Raw genomic sequence first — 16,206 nt, forward strand, 5'->3', positions numbered from 1 at the left:
TACACAGCCCAGCCCTCCCCACCCACGTCTTTAAACCTATGAGAAAACTGAGCCCAAGAGGGTGGGATGTGTCCAAAGAAAGACACACTAATACTTAGTTGTCTGTGACTGGACTGGGTCTCCAGGCTCTGTCTTCCTCGTCTCTGTAGAATATGGCAGGGGGTGCTTGCTTTTCACTTTCAAGCCCAAAGAGTCACGAGTCATTAGGATCAAGTGTGAAATATGTGACTTCTAAGGAACAACCACAGTTGTAATTCGTTCACATTCTAAACACACCCTCTGGACATGAGGAGTGCTTTCAACCTCTACTGTGGGAGATGGAAACACATCAATTAGAATAGGCCAGGAGGTAACCACAGCCAGGTCACCTCCTGCTTCCTGTGCCTCAGTTTCCATATCTAAGGGGTTAAAAGTGACACAAAATGACCATTTCCAGAAGCATTTAAACACCTCTCTTAATATATGCAGCAAAATTCAACTCCTCAGATATTTTGGACCAGATGGTTTCTCAACTCTGCAAAGTAGGTTTAATTTAATAATTATTTAAATATGCCATATATTTTAAATACATAGAGCTTCTACTAATTAACACTTCGTAATTTCTCCAGAGTCCCACAGGCAATTGTTACCACTTTTAACTGGTGAAAGATAGTGTCAAGAAAATGAACCCTATTTCCTTTCCAAATTGCAGCCCAGGATAGTCTATGTGCAGTATCTCATCTCTTCCGCCTGGTGTGAACGGAGTGGTGGGAAAAGACGAGTGTGACCCCCTAGGGCTGGATGATGGGGACGTGAGCAGAACATCACCTCAGGTGCTTTGAATAATGATGTTCTTCAAAAGGGCCGATCGTTACACAGATGCACCTAAGGTAAACAGTGACCTGACAAGCAGACACAGACATACGTGCACCTAGGTAGATGCAAACACAGCACTTGTATGAAAAACCCAGTCACAGGGCAAAATGAGCCCAGTCTGTGTAAGCCTGAGAAGCAGGGCAAACTAAACCCAGGTGCAGAGTGGGAGCGAGGGGCGCTCTTCCCCCAAATCTCACCAGGCTGCCTACTCCTCTGTGCCCGCAGTTCCATCATTTAGAGGTTTATTTGCCTAATATGTCTTCTCCTTTGAAAGGCCATCCCTCTTGGGAGATTCAGTTGGATATTTGTCCTTTCTACCGATACATCACTGTGACCTAATGAGCTGGCTTTCTTCCTGCAGCTTTGCAGACATCCAGGGCTCATAGGCCCCCAAGGAGGACATGGCGCACTTAGGGGTGCCCACTGGGAGGATGCAGGCTGCCTTACTTTATTGTAAAAGGGATCCTGGCCACCTGGGAGTGGAGAAAAAGGGGTACCTAGGAGTTGCTGGGGCACCGAAGAGGGAGGGAGGAGGGAACATCTGCTTACCCAGGGCTCTGTCTAGGACAGGCTCCCACCCGCCATGCTCATTACAGCCTCAGGATGCTGCTTCTCTGGGGGAAAAGGAAAAGATGTGAGCAAAAGGTTGACAATGCAGCTGGGGATAAAAATGACAGGAAAGACTGAGTGTGATGGAAGAAAATCTCATTGTGTGGAAACTTCTTTCTTGAAAATCTAAAAATAAAGACCTAGAACAGGCTTCCACCTGTCACGAGACTGGAAGTTCTCAGAGGGAAGCCCTGCCTGATTTTGCTCCACACTGTATTCCAGCACCTAGAACAGTGCCTGAGAGACGGGAGGTGCTCTATAGGAATTGGTTACGTGAATGAGGTGGGACAGACCAACACACAATGGGAGCTCTTCCAGGCCTTCCCATCCCATGTCTGAAGACCCACAGACCACCTGTGGCTGCACCGTCTCTTGCTGGAGTTATGGATGGGCCTCTGGGGAAGAGGAAGCCCGCTCTGCAGACCCCTACAGAGATGTGTGCTGAGCTCTGCTGGTTTTCTGATGTCCCCCTGGGTCGCTGCATTCATTAGGCAGCAACTGCTAAATGGCCAGCCCACCTGTCACCTCCAGCAGCCCAGGCATCTTCCTGCTGACGCCCACCACAGGAGGTAGATGCTGCACCAATCAAACTTACATTTCCCTGAACCAAACCTGTGGTTCAACGGGCAGCAGGCTCTGCACCAGCAGAGACTGAAGGGAAATTCTTGGGAGTATTTTCCACCTTTCATTTTTGAGGCACCACAGGAAAAATAAAACTGCTGATATTCTGTTAGACCCAGTGCCCCAAGGTGATGTTTATGGCCATATTTTCAACCTCCCCCTCCCTTCATTGGGTTCAGAGGATTAAGTGGCACAGGTAGTAGGTGAGGACGTGGCCATGATTCTGGAGGAAGGTAGAGCAAGGTTAATGTTTTGTAACCATGAAGCAGTGCAAAACTATATAGTATGAAGACTATGGATCTTTACAACTTGCAAACCTCTTTTGTCAATCAATCAAAAACAGCACTGGATTTAGCCAGTGACACTACCTAAAGCCCATCTACAAAAATCCAGATACACACAGAAGCATCTTGCTCAGTGCGAGGCTCACAGTAAGTTCTCAATTAATTTCTGTGCGATCGAGAAACAATTGAACGCAATGCGTATCTGGCCCCATTGAGGTCATATGTGTATGAAACAGAAAGCCTTCCTGATCCCTGGGTACACATGATGTGTACACCATACTGAGAAACCAGGGCACTAAGTGGACATTCCAGGGACTGTGTCCTGGGGAAAGAGCACTGGACAGACTCAAGAGACCACGGGTCAGGTCTGATCCTGGATCTCCAACTAATTCACTCTGTGATCGACAGCAAGCCACTTAACCTCTCTGGGCTTCTGTTTTCCCAACTGTAAAATAAAGAGCGGGACGAGGCAGCCTCTAAGTTCCTCCCAGTTCAGAGGTGTTCTTTTGAGTCTGTGATTTGAACACAGGATTGTGATTTGCTTGGTCCATGTCGGGGAAGAGCTGAGACTGGAAACACAGGCCCCTGGGCTCACCCCCTCTGCAGTCATCCTCAGATGGCCCTCAGCGATGTGGGAGGTGAGGCCAGAGAGGAGGATCCTGTGTCATCTAGAGTTAGAGCAACATGGGCCCAGGGCCAGGCAGGTTGCCTCCAAACAAAGAACTCAGCCTAGGGAGAGCCCACTGTTTGCATGGGGGAGGTAATGTCTTTCCTTTGGGGAGATGAAGGAAACAAAGGAGCTTGGCAGAGGGCTTTGAAGGCCACAGCTCATCCCCTGGCTCCTGGGGGAGGGGGGCCCGCAGGAGCTAAATTTGAGCCACAGAGCTGGGAACCTCACAAGAGGAAAGGGTCCCTGAAACACCTCATGGAGAAGTACAGGCTTCAGACCTCCCTCTCTCTCAACCTGCCTTCCTCTGCTAATTAATTCCCATCTTGTCACAGTCACTCTTGGCCCAGAAGTCCCGCTTACAATTTCCCATCTATATTACCTGGCATTCAAGAATTCCAGGCACTGACAGACACACAAAAAATAAGACACATTTGAACAAATGAGCAGGTTTGATAAGCTCAGGGTCCAAGGGCCACCTTTATTAGATCTGCCATCAGCTACAATTTTGCAGATTCTTTTCTCTGAGATTTTTTGGCAGCAGACATTGCTTCTTGCAGGAGATGTGAAATCGCTGCTGGCATGCTCCTCCCCTGCCATCCATAGACTGCTTTTTAAAGAGACTTTAATAATGCATAGGAAGGGCAGGGTGGTGCCTGAATTAAACAACAAGCCTCCACCAAGATGAGACGTGCTGCTTGAAATCAGGCTGGTGGGCAAAGCAAATGGACCCGCTTTTAGCCTGAGTCCTCTGGTTTGCATCAAGAATGGGAGTTTGGATCCCAAATCCTTTTCTGAGGATGCCATCTGACAAGTGTAGGTTTGAGCCAACATCAGCTTGTCAGGAGCCGATTTTCATTTCCTCCCAGCAGCCTGGCCACACAAATCATTGCTAGCTGGACAAACAAGAAATGCTTTTCATTTAGCCTTCAAGAGTTCTAGGGGTGAATACATATTTGACTGACGTGTCAAAAAGTTATCAAAAAGGTGTTGCAAGTCTGGTAAAATATGTCAAGGATCAGAGGCAATGCAGTGGAAAGGAAGGGAAGATTCTATATCTGGATTCCCAGTGTGCAAATTACATAAGGGATGTTACTGTGCCACCTGGGAAGTTGTTAATATTGTTAATAATACAGTAAGATTTGGCAAGTTTTATGAAATGGGCTGCCACATTGATACAGAAAGGGTCGCCTTTCTTGTCCCCAAGTCCCTGTACTTTCCACCCACCCACACACACACACACACACACACACACACGCACAAAACCCACCCCCAGAAGCAGATGAGCAGACTTCAGCCCTGTTGTCAAGGAAACCAGTCTGTTCTGAGCTCTAGATTTAGAAAGCCTGGGCCTGGCCTCAGCAGTGCCTTCTGCCCACTTCTTCTGATGGGCCTACCGTCGCTTCCCCACCAGGGACACCCTTTCACAAAGTTGCTAACATTGGCCTGTAGAGTGGGTGCTCCATGGACAGACAGTCCAAACCAGCCCGCTGGCAGCTGTACAGGCCACATGAACAAATCCATGCGAAAAAATGAGTTTATCCACATGGAAAGGGAGAGGACAATTGACAAGGGCCTGGGACAAGTGCCAAGTGATTGACCCACGTTACCAGGAATGGCTTCGGGAAGCAGGATCAACCACCCAAAGCCAGCCCAGCACTTCTCCCTCCAAAACATCTACCCCCATGTTTCTCCAAACAGGAGGGTCACCCCACTGGCGTCCACCAATGGTTTAAACCTGGTGCTCCACCTGAGGCAGGGAGGGGGGTCCAGGGAAGCCATTTGGGGTAGAGGGACTGGGTAAAATGCTCCCAGGTGGTTGGGGGCATTTGGAGAGTCAGAGATAGGACAAGGGTCTGGGAGGAGGGGAGAGAACCTCAAAATTGCTGCCACCATGGGAGAGGGTGTCTGAGATGCAAAGGAAACAGGGAAAGACAGGAGGGAACCGGCTGCTGGCAGGAGGGGGGAGAGGACCACCAGCATCTTTAGGGATGTTCTCTGTGAGAAGCAAGCGTGGGGGATAAATTAAAGGGCCCTAAGGTGACATCTGCTAAGGACGCTCTTACCCAAAAAACAGCCTATGTGCTTGATCCTCTGAACTCTCTGAGCCAACACTGTGTCAGTACCCCTTTCAGAAGTGAGCACCTCAGAAGACCTATATAGACATTTCTCCAAAGAAGACATATAGATGGCCAATAGGCACATGAAAAGATGCTCATCATCGCTTATTATTAGAGAAATGCAAATCAAAACTACAATGAGGTACCACCTTACACCGGTCAGAATGGCCATCATTTAAAAGTCTACAAATAACAAATGCTGGAGAGGGTGTGGAGAAAAGGGAACCATCCTACACTGTTTGTGGGAATGTAAACTGGTACAGCCACTATGGAGAACAGGATGAAGTTTCCTCAAAAAAACTAAAAATAGAGCTACCGTATGATCCAGCAATCCCTCTTCTGGGTGTATACCCAGACAAAACTATAATTTGAAAAGATACATGCAGCCCAATGTTCACTGCAGCACTATTTATAATAGCCAAGACATGGAAGCAACTTAAATGTCCATCAACAGCTGAATGGATAAAGAAGGTGTGGGGGCTTCCCTAGTGGCGCAGTGGTTGAGAGTCCACCTGCCGATGCAGGGAACACAGGTTCGTGCCCCGGTCCAGGAAGATCCCACATGCCGTGGAGCGGCTGGGCCCGTGAGCCATGGCCGCTGAGCCTGCGCGTCCAGAGCATGTGCTCTGCAATGGGAGAGACCACAACAGTGAAAGGCCCACATACCACAAAAAAAGAAAAAAGGTGGTGTGTGTGTGTGTGTGTGTGTGTGTGTGTGTATACACACACATAATGGAATATTACTCAGCCATAAAAAAGAATGAAATAATACCACTTGCAGCTACATGGATGGACCTAGAGATTATCATACTAAATGAAGTAAGTCAGAAGGAGAAAGACAAATAACATATGATATCAATTATATGTGGAATCTAAAATATGACACAAATGAACCTATCTACGAAACAGAAACAGACTCACAGACAGAGAAAACAGACTTGTGGTTGTGGGGCAGGGAGGGATGGATTGGGAGTTTGGAGTTAGCAGATGCAAACTATTATATATAGAACAGATAAACTACAAGGTTCTATTGTGTGGCACAGGGAACTATCAATACATTCAATATCCTGTGATAAACCATAACAGAAAAGAATATGAAAAAGAATATATATATTATATATATTATATAATATAGATATATAATATATAGATATATAACATATATAACTGAATCACTTTGCTGTATACCAGAAACTAACACAACGTTATAAACCAACTATACTTCAATTTTAAAAAAAGGAAGTGAGCAGCCTCCACCTTGAACTATACCTTCTGGATACATGGTTTATCTGCCTTTTTAAACCAAGCTCCTTGAGGGATCCATTTTTGACCCATCTCTCCATGCTCCACAGCCCTAGAAGGACAGCTTGCACAAACTAGGACTGATGAGGGTCTGCTGAGTTTTCATGAATGAATGAATTCTTACTCTAGATCTTGTGAAATTACCTACCCAAAGTGTTCACAATTTTGAGGGGATTATAAGAAGAATTTTATAATGTCTATCTCTAGAGTTCAGAGTATTAGTTGGGTTTTCATTTCTAGTGGTGCTTTATCCGACTGCCCCAATTATTGCGATTGCTTTATTGTTATGAATAGTGATGGTGATGGCTCTGATTCTTGTCAGCATAGGGAAGCTACAGTGAGACACCTGCCTCTATTCCCCACTCTTCATCACAGAAGCCAGAAGAACAGGCCTATGGCAGATCAAATAAAGATGACCCTTGCACCGTGGCTTACAAAAGCAGCTAACTTATTCAAATGTGTCTGCCTGAGCAGTCACGCCTTCCCTCCTCAGGAGGGTACAAGATGGCAAGGGAAGAAGCTGTGTGCATGAAACCAGTGTCTTCTTCAGCTGCCAGGGGAGCAGAAAGGCTGAGAACAGTCAGATGGCGATGATTTCTGTCCCATCACCCAAGAAAGACTACGTCAGGAGGAAGGAACATCGGACAGGCACGAAGGTATCAAGGAGAGTGTCACAGGGGCAGTAGTTGGATTGAAGGTGAGCCAGCTGGGCACACACCTGGAGCATCCATCATCAAGCAGCATTAGGGTATCACTACTGTCATATACGTAGAGATACAGTGCCAGTTTTAACCAGGTGTTCATAGAAACAGCACCAGTTAACTAAGATTTCCGTACATGACTCCTTACAATATGGTGAAATGTAAACTGATTCTGCTCCCCTGGAGCAGACAGAAGACTTAGGACAGCTCCTTGACTGTGCTGACCTACAATTTTTTTTTTTACTTTATTATTATTATTATTATTATTATTTGTGGTACGTGGGCCTCTCACTGTTGTGGCCTCTCCCGTTGCGGAGCACAGGCTCCGGACGCGCAGGCTCAGTGGCCATGGCTCACGGGCCCAGCCGCTCCGCGGCATGTGGGATCTTCCTGGACCGGGGCACGAACCCGTGTCCCCTGCATCGGCAGGCGGACTCTCAACCACTGCACCACCAGGGAAGCCCGACCTACAATTTTTAAGTATTTTTGTAAAGTGCCCCTCCAGCTCTCATGGTAGAAGCATGACAGTCCCCTGAAGTCTGTCACCACATTCAGCTGAAATTTCTAAATTAAAGACAGGATAAAAAAAAAAAAAAAAAAAGACAGGATAGAGTGCTCTGTGCTGAGATAAGCTATTTACCTTATGATATAACTTCTAGAACTTTTCATATGCCTTTTGAGAAGCTGCCCAGTTCAGAAAATCTTATGAGTGTTTTCTTTATTTTGGACATGAGAAGAATTTATTTCTCCTCCCTCCTCCTTTATATAAAAGTTAAATGAATACTTAAATAATAACAGCTTGGAGGGAGGCAGAATCATTAGTCCACTGAGGATGCTCACAAAGTACAATTCAGGAAAGAGACCATCCCTATTATAAAAAGGATACTTCAGGCTTCATACTGTTTTGAAACATTGAATTCATCCAAGTTCCCCTGCTCTGATTCCATCTCCCTAAGAATTCTTCCGATTGTGATTCAGCTCCTCAAATCCACGTGAGGCCAAAAGAGAGCACGTTCTGGCAAACACACCACAGACTGCCTCTGATTTTCACTACCACTCTTTAGAGTGAAAATTATTATCCCCATTTTACAGAAAAGGAAACTGAGGCCCAGAGAGTTTAAGTGAGTTGCCCAGGAACACACAGCTAATAAGTGGCAGAACTGAACACTGGACCTGCACTCATCTGATTCCGGAGTCCAGGATCCTACAAGCCCTCCAATTGTTTCTATAGCTCGTTTACTTATTTATTTTCTAAATTAACACCATTTGTGAGACTAATCTGTAAGTGAAAACAAGAATCCAGTAATGGAAGACCAGGATTTTTTAAATGATTACAAATATTTTAAGAAATGCCAGTTTAGGATGGTATCTGGCTAGTGATCCATAACTCACCCTCCCCCAACTTTTCACTAAAAACCAATGTCAACTCACATACAAAATCAGGTGATAACTCATAAGAACTCCAAAAATGAAGGCCGACAATTAGACTAGAGTTAGAACAATGGATGAATATTTACTTGTCACAAGATCTGTGAGATTGAAGGAGAGGCACAAATAGTGACTGATATGGTCACTTGTCTTTGTCACCTGCAGGGCAGAAAGCTCATTAGCTGGAAGGTGAAGCCTTATTCCTCCCCAACTAAACGCCTCCCCTCAGGGTCTATACCCTCCAGAAAATTTAGCAAACTTCCCACTATGATGCGGAAGGTGCTCCTCCAGTGGCCAGAGCCATTTCACACACACATCACCCCTGTAAGCATCTCTCATGTTACATCTGTACCAGGTTTGCAGTGTCAGTCATGCAACACGGCCAGGACAGACATGGATTCCCATGCTATGTTGCAGCCAGAGATTTGAAGACACAAATATAAAGTGGTTATGACAGGATAGGTGTGGGAATGTCAAACAAAATCCACCTCTAGACTACTCATTAAAAGTTATGTGGGGTCTCTTGAGGAACCCAGGAAGGAGGCTCAGCTAGGGCCGCCGGGCCACAGGCTGCCGCGACCGGGCTGCAGCAGTCGTTAGCGGGTCATGAACCGCCAGAGGGGGTGAGGCTCCGCAGGCGGCGGCAGAGACAGCGGGGCCGGCGGGGGCATTGGGGGCAGCGGGGGTCGGGGGGCCGGCCAGCTCAACCGCTTCGTGCAGCTCTCCGGGCGGCCGCACCTGCCAGGCCACAGACCTCCACCAGCACGAGGCGGACATCGTTGTGTGGCAGCTAATACCAATCTATGTGTTTGGAGGTTACAACCCAGGTGATGATGAATCAGGAGGGCAAGATAATGAAGACTATCCTCTCTTCAGGGAACTTTGGAGGTATCATTTTGCTACAGGAGTATGGCACCAGATGGGCACAGATGGCTACATACCCCTAGCATTGGCATCTATGTCACTTGTGCTGCATGGAAACAACCTGTTAGTGTTTGGAGGAACAGGCGTCCCATTTGGTGAGAGCAACGGCAATGCCGTCCATGTCTGTAACGTGAAGTATAAGAGATGGGCTTTACTCAGCTGTCCGGGGAAGAAACCCAGTCGTATATATGGACGGGCCATGGCTATCATCAGTGGTCAACTGGCTATATTTACAGCACAGACCTGCACAAATTAGATCTCAGTACCAGAGAGTGGACACAACTGAAACCAAACAACCTATCCTGTGATCCACCAGAAGAGAGATGCAGACATGAAATTACACATCATGGGCAGAGGATTTACCTCTTGGGAGGCGGTACTTCTTGGACAGCTTATTCCTTAAACAAGATTCATGCATACAACCTTGAAATGAATGCATGGGAGGAAATTGCAACAAAACCCCATGAAAAAATAGGTTTTCTTGCAGCCCAAAAATGTCACAGTTGTGTTCAGATAAAAAATGATGTGCTTATTTGCGGAGGCTATAATGGAGAAGTGATCCTGGGAGATATCTGGAAGCTGAATCTGCAGACTTTTCAATGGGTAAAGCTCCCAGCTACCATGCCAGAGCCAGTTTATTTTCACTGTGCAGCTGTTACACCAGCTGGTTGCATGTACATTCATGGAGGAGTGGTGAACATCCACAAAAATAAACGGACTGGGTCGTTGTTTAAGATCTGGCTGGTGGTTCCTAGCCTGCTGGAACTGGCGTGGGAGAAGCTGCTTGCGGCCTCCCCCAACCTAGCAAACCTCTCCCGGACACAGCTTCTGCACCTTGGACTCACGCAGGGACTCATCGAGCGCTTGAAATGAGGATTTCTGGACTGTTCATTGATACTGGAAATGTTAATTTAAAGAGACTCCTTTATTTATGGGCAGTGTAGAATGTGCTACAGAGAAGACTGCTTACCCTGATCAAGGCCTTATTCAGAAAATACATCAGATGCCTTTCTGTAAATTGTTTTAAATTTATGGAATCTCACTTTCCCTTGTGCTTTTTTCTTTGCTTCTCTCCCTTCTGCCCCAATACACACACACATACTCACGTACTCCCTCTTCCTTGATGGAGTTGAGGGAAAGTCTGAAAGTACCTTAATAATGTGATGAATCAAGATGAGATAAAGAAAAACTTAAAGGAACTCTATAAACATATGACCCTGTCAGGCACTGCTCTATAAATTAAAGCAACATCATCAATAAAAACAAAAATTAAATCCGGCAACAACAACAAGAAGTTTTGGGGACAGAACAAGAAGGCTGACCTTGAGACCCTTGCAGATTATAGGGAAAGCTAGATGTTTAACTTCCTGTTTTCAAAGGTACATCTGATTGAGTAGCTGCATCTAATGGCAGCGGTGGTTGATGTCTTGCTGCCTAGGTACCCAAACCGATCCTCTGACTTTGGAGAAAAGTTCAGCAGCTCAGCAGCTCTTGATTAGTGATTTCTTTTCTCGTCCTTATGGCGCCAGCAGTGGTTGGAGTTGACTTGTCTGAAGACTTCACTGTGTTTTGCAGTTGTGCTGTTTGTTGTTGCTCTTAGAAATTATGGCACCAGGAACATTTCAAATCAAGAAATTTATGGTGGTCAGAGTTCTTCGTTCTGGGCAGTTTTGAAATTCTCCTACTCTTATTAATGGTTTCAAGTATCTTTTTGACTTCACTGTGGGGAATTGCAGACCCCAAGTGCGTGGCATAAATGCTGTGGGACATAAATGTAAGTTCATGAGAGGCCAGAGTAGAGCAGGGCAGGGAGGGCTTCTGCTCTGGGCTGTGAGCTTTGACTGTCATATTGGCCATTTCCTTTCAGAACTGTTTCTTTTCTCACTCTGGGCCGTGCACCTGCCATATTCTCAGGCAATGGGTTTTATCTCTAGAAAGCCAACTGGCCCTTGATTTTTCTCTTAGCTTTTTGCCTCGTTTTCCGTCTGCTTTAATGTGCATGGTGCTGTGAGTAATTGCCTAGTAACTGGAAAAAGGTCTTGGGGAAAAGCCACAGGTCATTCTTCCTGATGAACTAAGTATCATTTTAAAAACTAACATGAGGAAGGAATGAAACTGAGGATCATTCACTTTGGTGTGAAATTTTAGTTCTGGTTTGTTTTGTGTGGTATTTTAATCCTATAAAAGAAATGACCTAAATTTTCACTTGCTTTGCCATCAGGCTGCTAGACTGGTCACTGAGACGTAAGCAGCTGGAAGTCCTTCAGTGTATGAAAGGTGCTAAAGGTGTGCAGGAGGGCACAGTGCTGATCATCCCGTTGGTTACATCCTAACAGGAGACTCAGATGGGAGACTAGGGCTGTTTTTGCTTTAAGTGCCTCTTTTTTGCTTAGCTTTTAAAATTATTCTTCTTTTTCCTTTGTCCCAGAAGGGAATCTCTTAGGCTCATGTGTGGATTTAAAATCACCCTTGGGAAAAAAAATAAAAATAAAATTAAAATAAATAAATAAATAAATAAATAAAATCACCCTTAGGTTATGGCTAAAAGGTTACCATCTAGTGTTCAGTTCTGGGGAAGAGAAAAATGTGGCCTCTAGACTTGGACTCCTAACTTCCAGGCCTTATTATAACCTCCCATCCATGTGGGGTTGATTTCGTAGAGCCTGTGTTCTGCAAGGTCTTGTAACAACATTTCATCTGTGAGTCTGGGTCCTTTTGGGGGAGTGAGGGGGTAGCGGGGAGGCAGGAAAAGGAGCAACTCCTCTAGAGGCCCATCCCCCTCTTGCCATGACCAGTCAGGCCTTTAACTTCTTACCACCCACTGCTAGGCTTGCTCCAATGAGGAGCTCTCTCCAGAGCAAGTCAGTCTGAACAGCTCCATTAGTTCAAAACAAAGCTTTGCTGCATGACTCCAATCTAGTCTCTGGAAGTTTGGGGGGAAACTATCCATAGTTAAACAAGTCACACTAGCCAGGGTGGCAAAAGGATCTTTGTCCTGGATTGATAGGGACCAAAGACTGAATGCTCAGCCTCTGTGCTTATCCTTCCATAGTCCTTGGGATATAAGCAGGTCTCTAGTTCTACGACACCAGAGATCTGAAAGAGAGACTGGTTCAATCCACACTTGCTAACATCCTTTTTAAAACCTTCTGAAGGCGGTCTTCTTTGAGGTAGACTTTGGAGACCTGACATCCAAGACCTTGTGTGTGATGTTTTCATAAAAGTACATATCCTTGGTCTAAAGTGTTTTCTTTTAATATAACACTAGTGAAAATGATGTAGTATGATCAGCTCTGAGGGCTATAGAACCACACATGTGCACATGTTCTGGATGCCAGATGAGACTGTGTATATGATGACTTAAATGTAGATGACTAGAATTTTACATAGGGAGTCACCAGGCATTTTAGTGTATCCAAAGCCAGCACTCTGAATTCCTGACACTGTTACTCGATTTAGGAAAGTTTATGCCTGCTGCATCTCTGCCTCTTTGAGGTACTCCCAGCCAACTTACTGCAGTCCCGTAAGTTTAAGTGCAATATATAGAAACACATATGGATATATACAGATTATATATAAGGTGTGACTATAAAGCAGGTAGAGTACTATTTTGTATCTGTCTTGGGGAAGCCAGCTCATTACTTTAGAGTCAAATTATACCAAAAATTTGAGATGTGATTGGCTGGCTTAGGCCAACTCTTGGTAAAGCTGGACTTTCAAGTCCAGTGTCTCCTTACTCCAACTCTTAGAGATTTATTGTTTCTTCAGTTTGTTAGAATTGAGACTTTTCCCCAGTCATCTTTGTACTATCTCATGTTTGCATACCTTACATTTCTTTGCCTAGGAACAAGGAAGTCTACCTGTAAGCAGTTTTCTAAATGGAGAATTAAAATCTAATATTTAATACTATCAGTTCTCCCATGTATATACTAATTTATCTGTGAATGTGATACTTTATTAAATGAAGAAAAATGATGCTTTCTTCATTTAATAAAGTATTTTCCATATTCTGGAAAATCTATAAACCAGTATAGAATAGATTGAAATTTTAACTGTTCAGGGGCCAAACTGAAACCCTTTCTACTGGCAAATCTTCTTTTTTCAGGGCCCTGGTGACATGATGTAAAAATTTGCTCTAAACTATTAATGTCCATTACATAGCTAGATTTAAAAATATAATAATAAACATTAATATTTCTAAGCAAAAGGTGTATTAACAGTGACCTTTCGTTACCCAGAGTAAAGCACAGATAATTGAAATCCATAGATAATCAGTGTTTCAACTTATCTATCAAACAACTGATTCATTTATAGTTCTCCCTTCTCCCTACCTTTTCCCACAAGCACCTCCTTTTCAATGGAGTGGGGCTAATGTGTAGTTAGAAATTGAAAAGCAGGAATCACAGAGGGGCTAGAAACCAGCAAACATATAAGCAGCCCAGTTAGCTGTAGGCGGTCAACCTGATGACAGCGGTTAATGGTGAGTTTAGATGTCACTCTTCACTCTTCTGCTTTGGCATAGTCTCCCGCCCTGCGTTCTAGACTGTCTCTCCTGTAACCACCAAAGAACTCTTAGCACATATTGGAAGAAAAAAGCTGTGTATGATGCAGAGGAAATCCCATCATTTGGTTACATTTCTTTGGCTCTTTGCAAATACTTGCTTTTCCACTATTCTTTTTTTTTTTTTTTTTTTAGCGGTACGCAAGCCTCTCACTGTTGTGGCCTCTCCCATTGCAGAGCACAGGCTCCGGACGCGCAGGCTCAGCAGCCATGGCTCACGGGCCCAGCCGCTCCGCGGCATGTGTGATCTTCCCGGACCGGGGCACGAACCTGTGTTCCCTGCATCGGCAGGTGGACTCTCAACCACTGCACCACCAGGGAAGCCCTCCACCCTTCTTGAAGGAGCCTCAACGTTTCCTATAACCCATATAGCTTGGCTTGTAGAAAAGGTTGAATTATCCTCTAAGACTACTTGGTCTTAATTCTGTAAAACCAGTTTGTCTTTATGTGGTCTTAAAGATGCTTAGAGGTGGCATGGGTTACTGAATTGTCTACCTGCCAGCACTCTGATATAGCACAAAAAGTCAATTTCCTTATTCTTCATTGTTCTAGCATTGAGCTCCAGGATGGATGAGGGTGTATGGTCCTATGATCATAAGCTTCCAAAACTGGTCAGCATTTGCTTAAATTCCTTAGGTTCCCCAAATGCCTCAGGTGCTCTAGGAGCGTTGGCAGGGCCTCAGGTAGGCTTGGTAGAGTTCTGTAACCTCTGTGTGCGTTGCCACCAGATCATGCCCAGCAGTGGCGTTTCCCTTCTAAGGTCATTAGATTTAGTGGAAAGTGACCTCTTCCCTCATCTGGTGTTAAGAAAAGAAGTTTTGAGTTGTGCTTCAAAAGTGGTACCATCTTTTTAATATAATTTTCATGTTTTTATCTCTTTTTTTTTCACTTTTTAGAAGTTTTTAAAAGGCCGTGCTTAGTCACTGTACAGGGTGAGTCAGAGGCAGTTTCACCAAGCTGTAGTTAGTAATTGCTGTTTTACTAGTTGCACATTTAGAATACAAAAGAGGCATCAGAAACACACTGACTTTCTCTAAAGCCACTTCCTTGTACACAGAGTCTGAGCAGGGACAGCACCAGGCATCTCCCTGTAAAGGCACCTGCCAATGAGGATTTTACTGGAAGAACTAGGCAAGAAAGGGAAACCTCACTCACATGCAGTCTCTGAGGCGAGCCTGGGCTTAGCTCTTGGTACAGGGTATGCTTAGGCCACACACAATGCTTGCCTTACTTTAAAACTATTTGCCACCGTCCTGTTAAATAGTGTGGAAGTCCTTTTGCACTCTGGTGTGCATGTTGTATGTTCAGGACAGCTTTTCCCACCTTACCTTGTTTCCTACAAGCAGGTAGGAAATATAGTGAATTTACCCTAAAATGTCCAATCTGTATTTATGTATCTTGTCAGTGTTTTGCTGTTGGTTTTCTAAAACAATCTGATCAATAAATCTTATGCAGATCTAAAAAAAAAAGATATGTATTTGATGAAGTCATACAACATGACTAAAAGTAATTAGCTGGATAAATATGCACCAGGGAGAAATAAATGTAAACAATCTATGAGTTGCAATATTTATGTCAAAAACAATTAAATTCAAGGTAAAAAACCTAGATGATACAAAGATTATTTTATACTTGAAAAGAGTAATTCCCACAATGAAAATATCATATTGAACTATTATGCATCACATAACATAGTATTGGACTGTAGATATAAAGCAAAATCTATTGAGAATTGTTGAGAAAATAACAGGATCCCAATAATAATGGATGACATTAATATGCTTCTCAGTCATGACAAATTAAAGAGGCTAAAAAATGGGCAAGGAGGTAAAGAACATGAATAGGTTGATTAATTAAATTTAAGAGAATCCCTCACTATCCACGTCCTCACAATACAAACTCAGGAACCCAAAAGATTTAGATAGCAAGGTGTATACTGAACGTAACATTATACAAAAGAATTTCACTGCAAGCATCTAGAGCAGAATAAAATGCCAGTTAAAACAAACATTTCAGCAAAGCTTTTCTTTATTCTAAGAAAAGCATCATTTATTCAGGGACATAGTGGAGAGGGTGGGTTGTTTTGTCTTGTTTTTTGGCCTAGGAAATTTTTTGATGGGACCCTTAAAAAATG

At 44.3% G+C, this 16,206-nt stretch overlaps 1 protein-coding gene and 1 pseudogene across 4 annotated transcripts in view; one reads left to right on the forward strand and one right to left on the reverse strand.

The window, feature by feature from the left end:
- Nucleotides 1-16,206, reverse strand: part of ADD2 (adducin 2) — a 120,407-nt gene that overhangs the window by 69,784 nt on the left and 34,417 nt on the right. The window lies entirely within an intron of this gene.
- On the forward strand, nucleotides 1,970-10,463 carry LOC309815910 (kelch domain-containing protein 10-like; annotated as a pseudogene). The gene is made up of 2 exons: nucleotides 1,970-2,033; nucleotides 9,216-10,463. The product of its transcript is annotated as a kelch domain-containing protein 10-like (transcript).

Source organism: Mesoplodon mirus (genome assembly GCF_964341445.2).
Source record: "Mesoplodon mirus genome assembly, chromosome: 14".
Lineage (NCBI taxonomy): Eukaryota > Metazoa > Chordata > Mammalia > Artiodactyla > Ziphiidae > Mesoplodon > Mesoplodon mirus.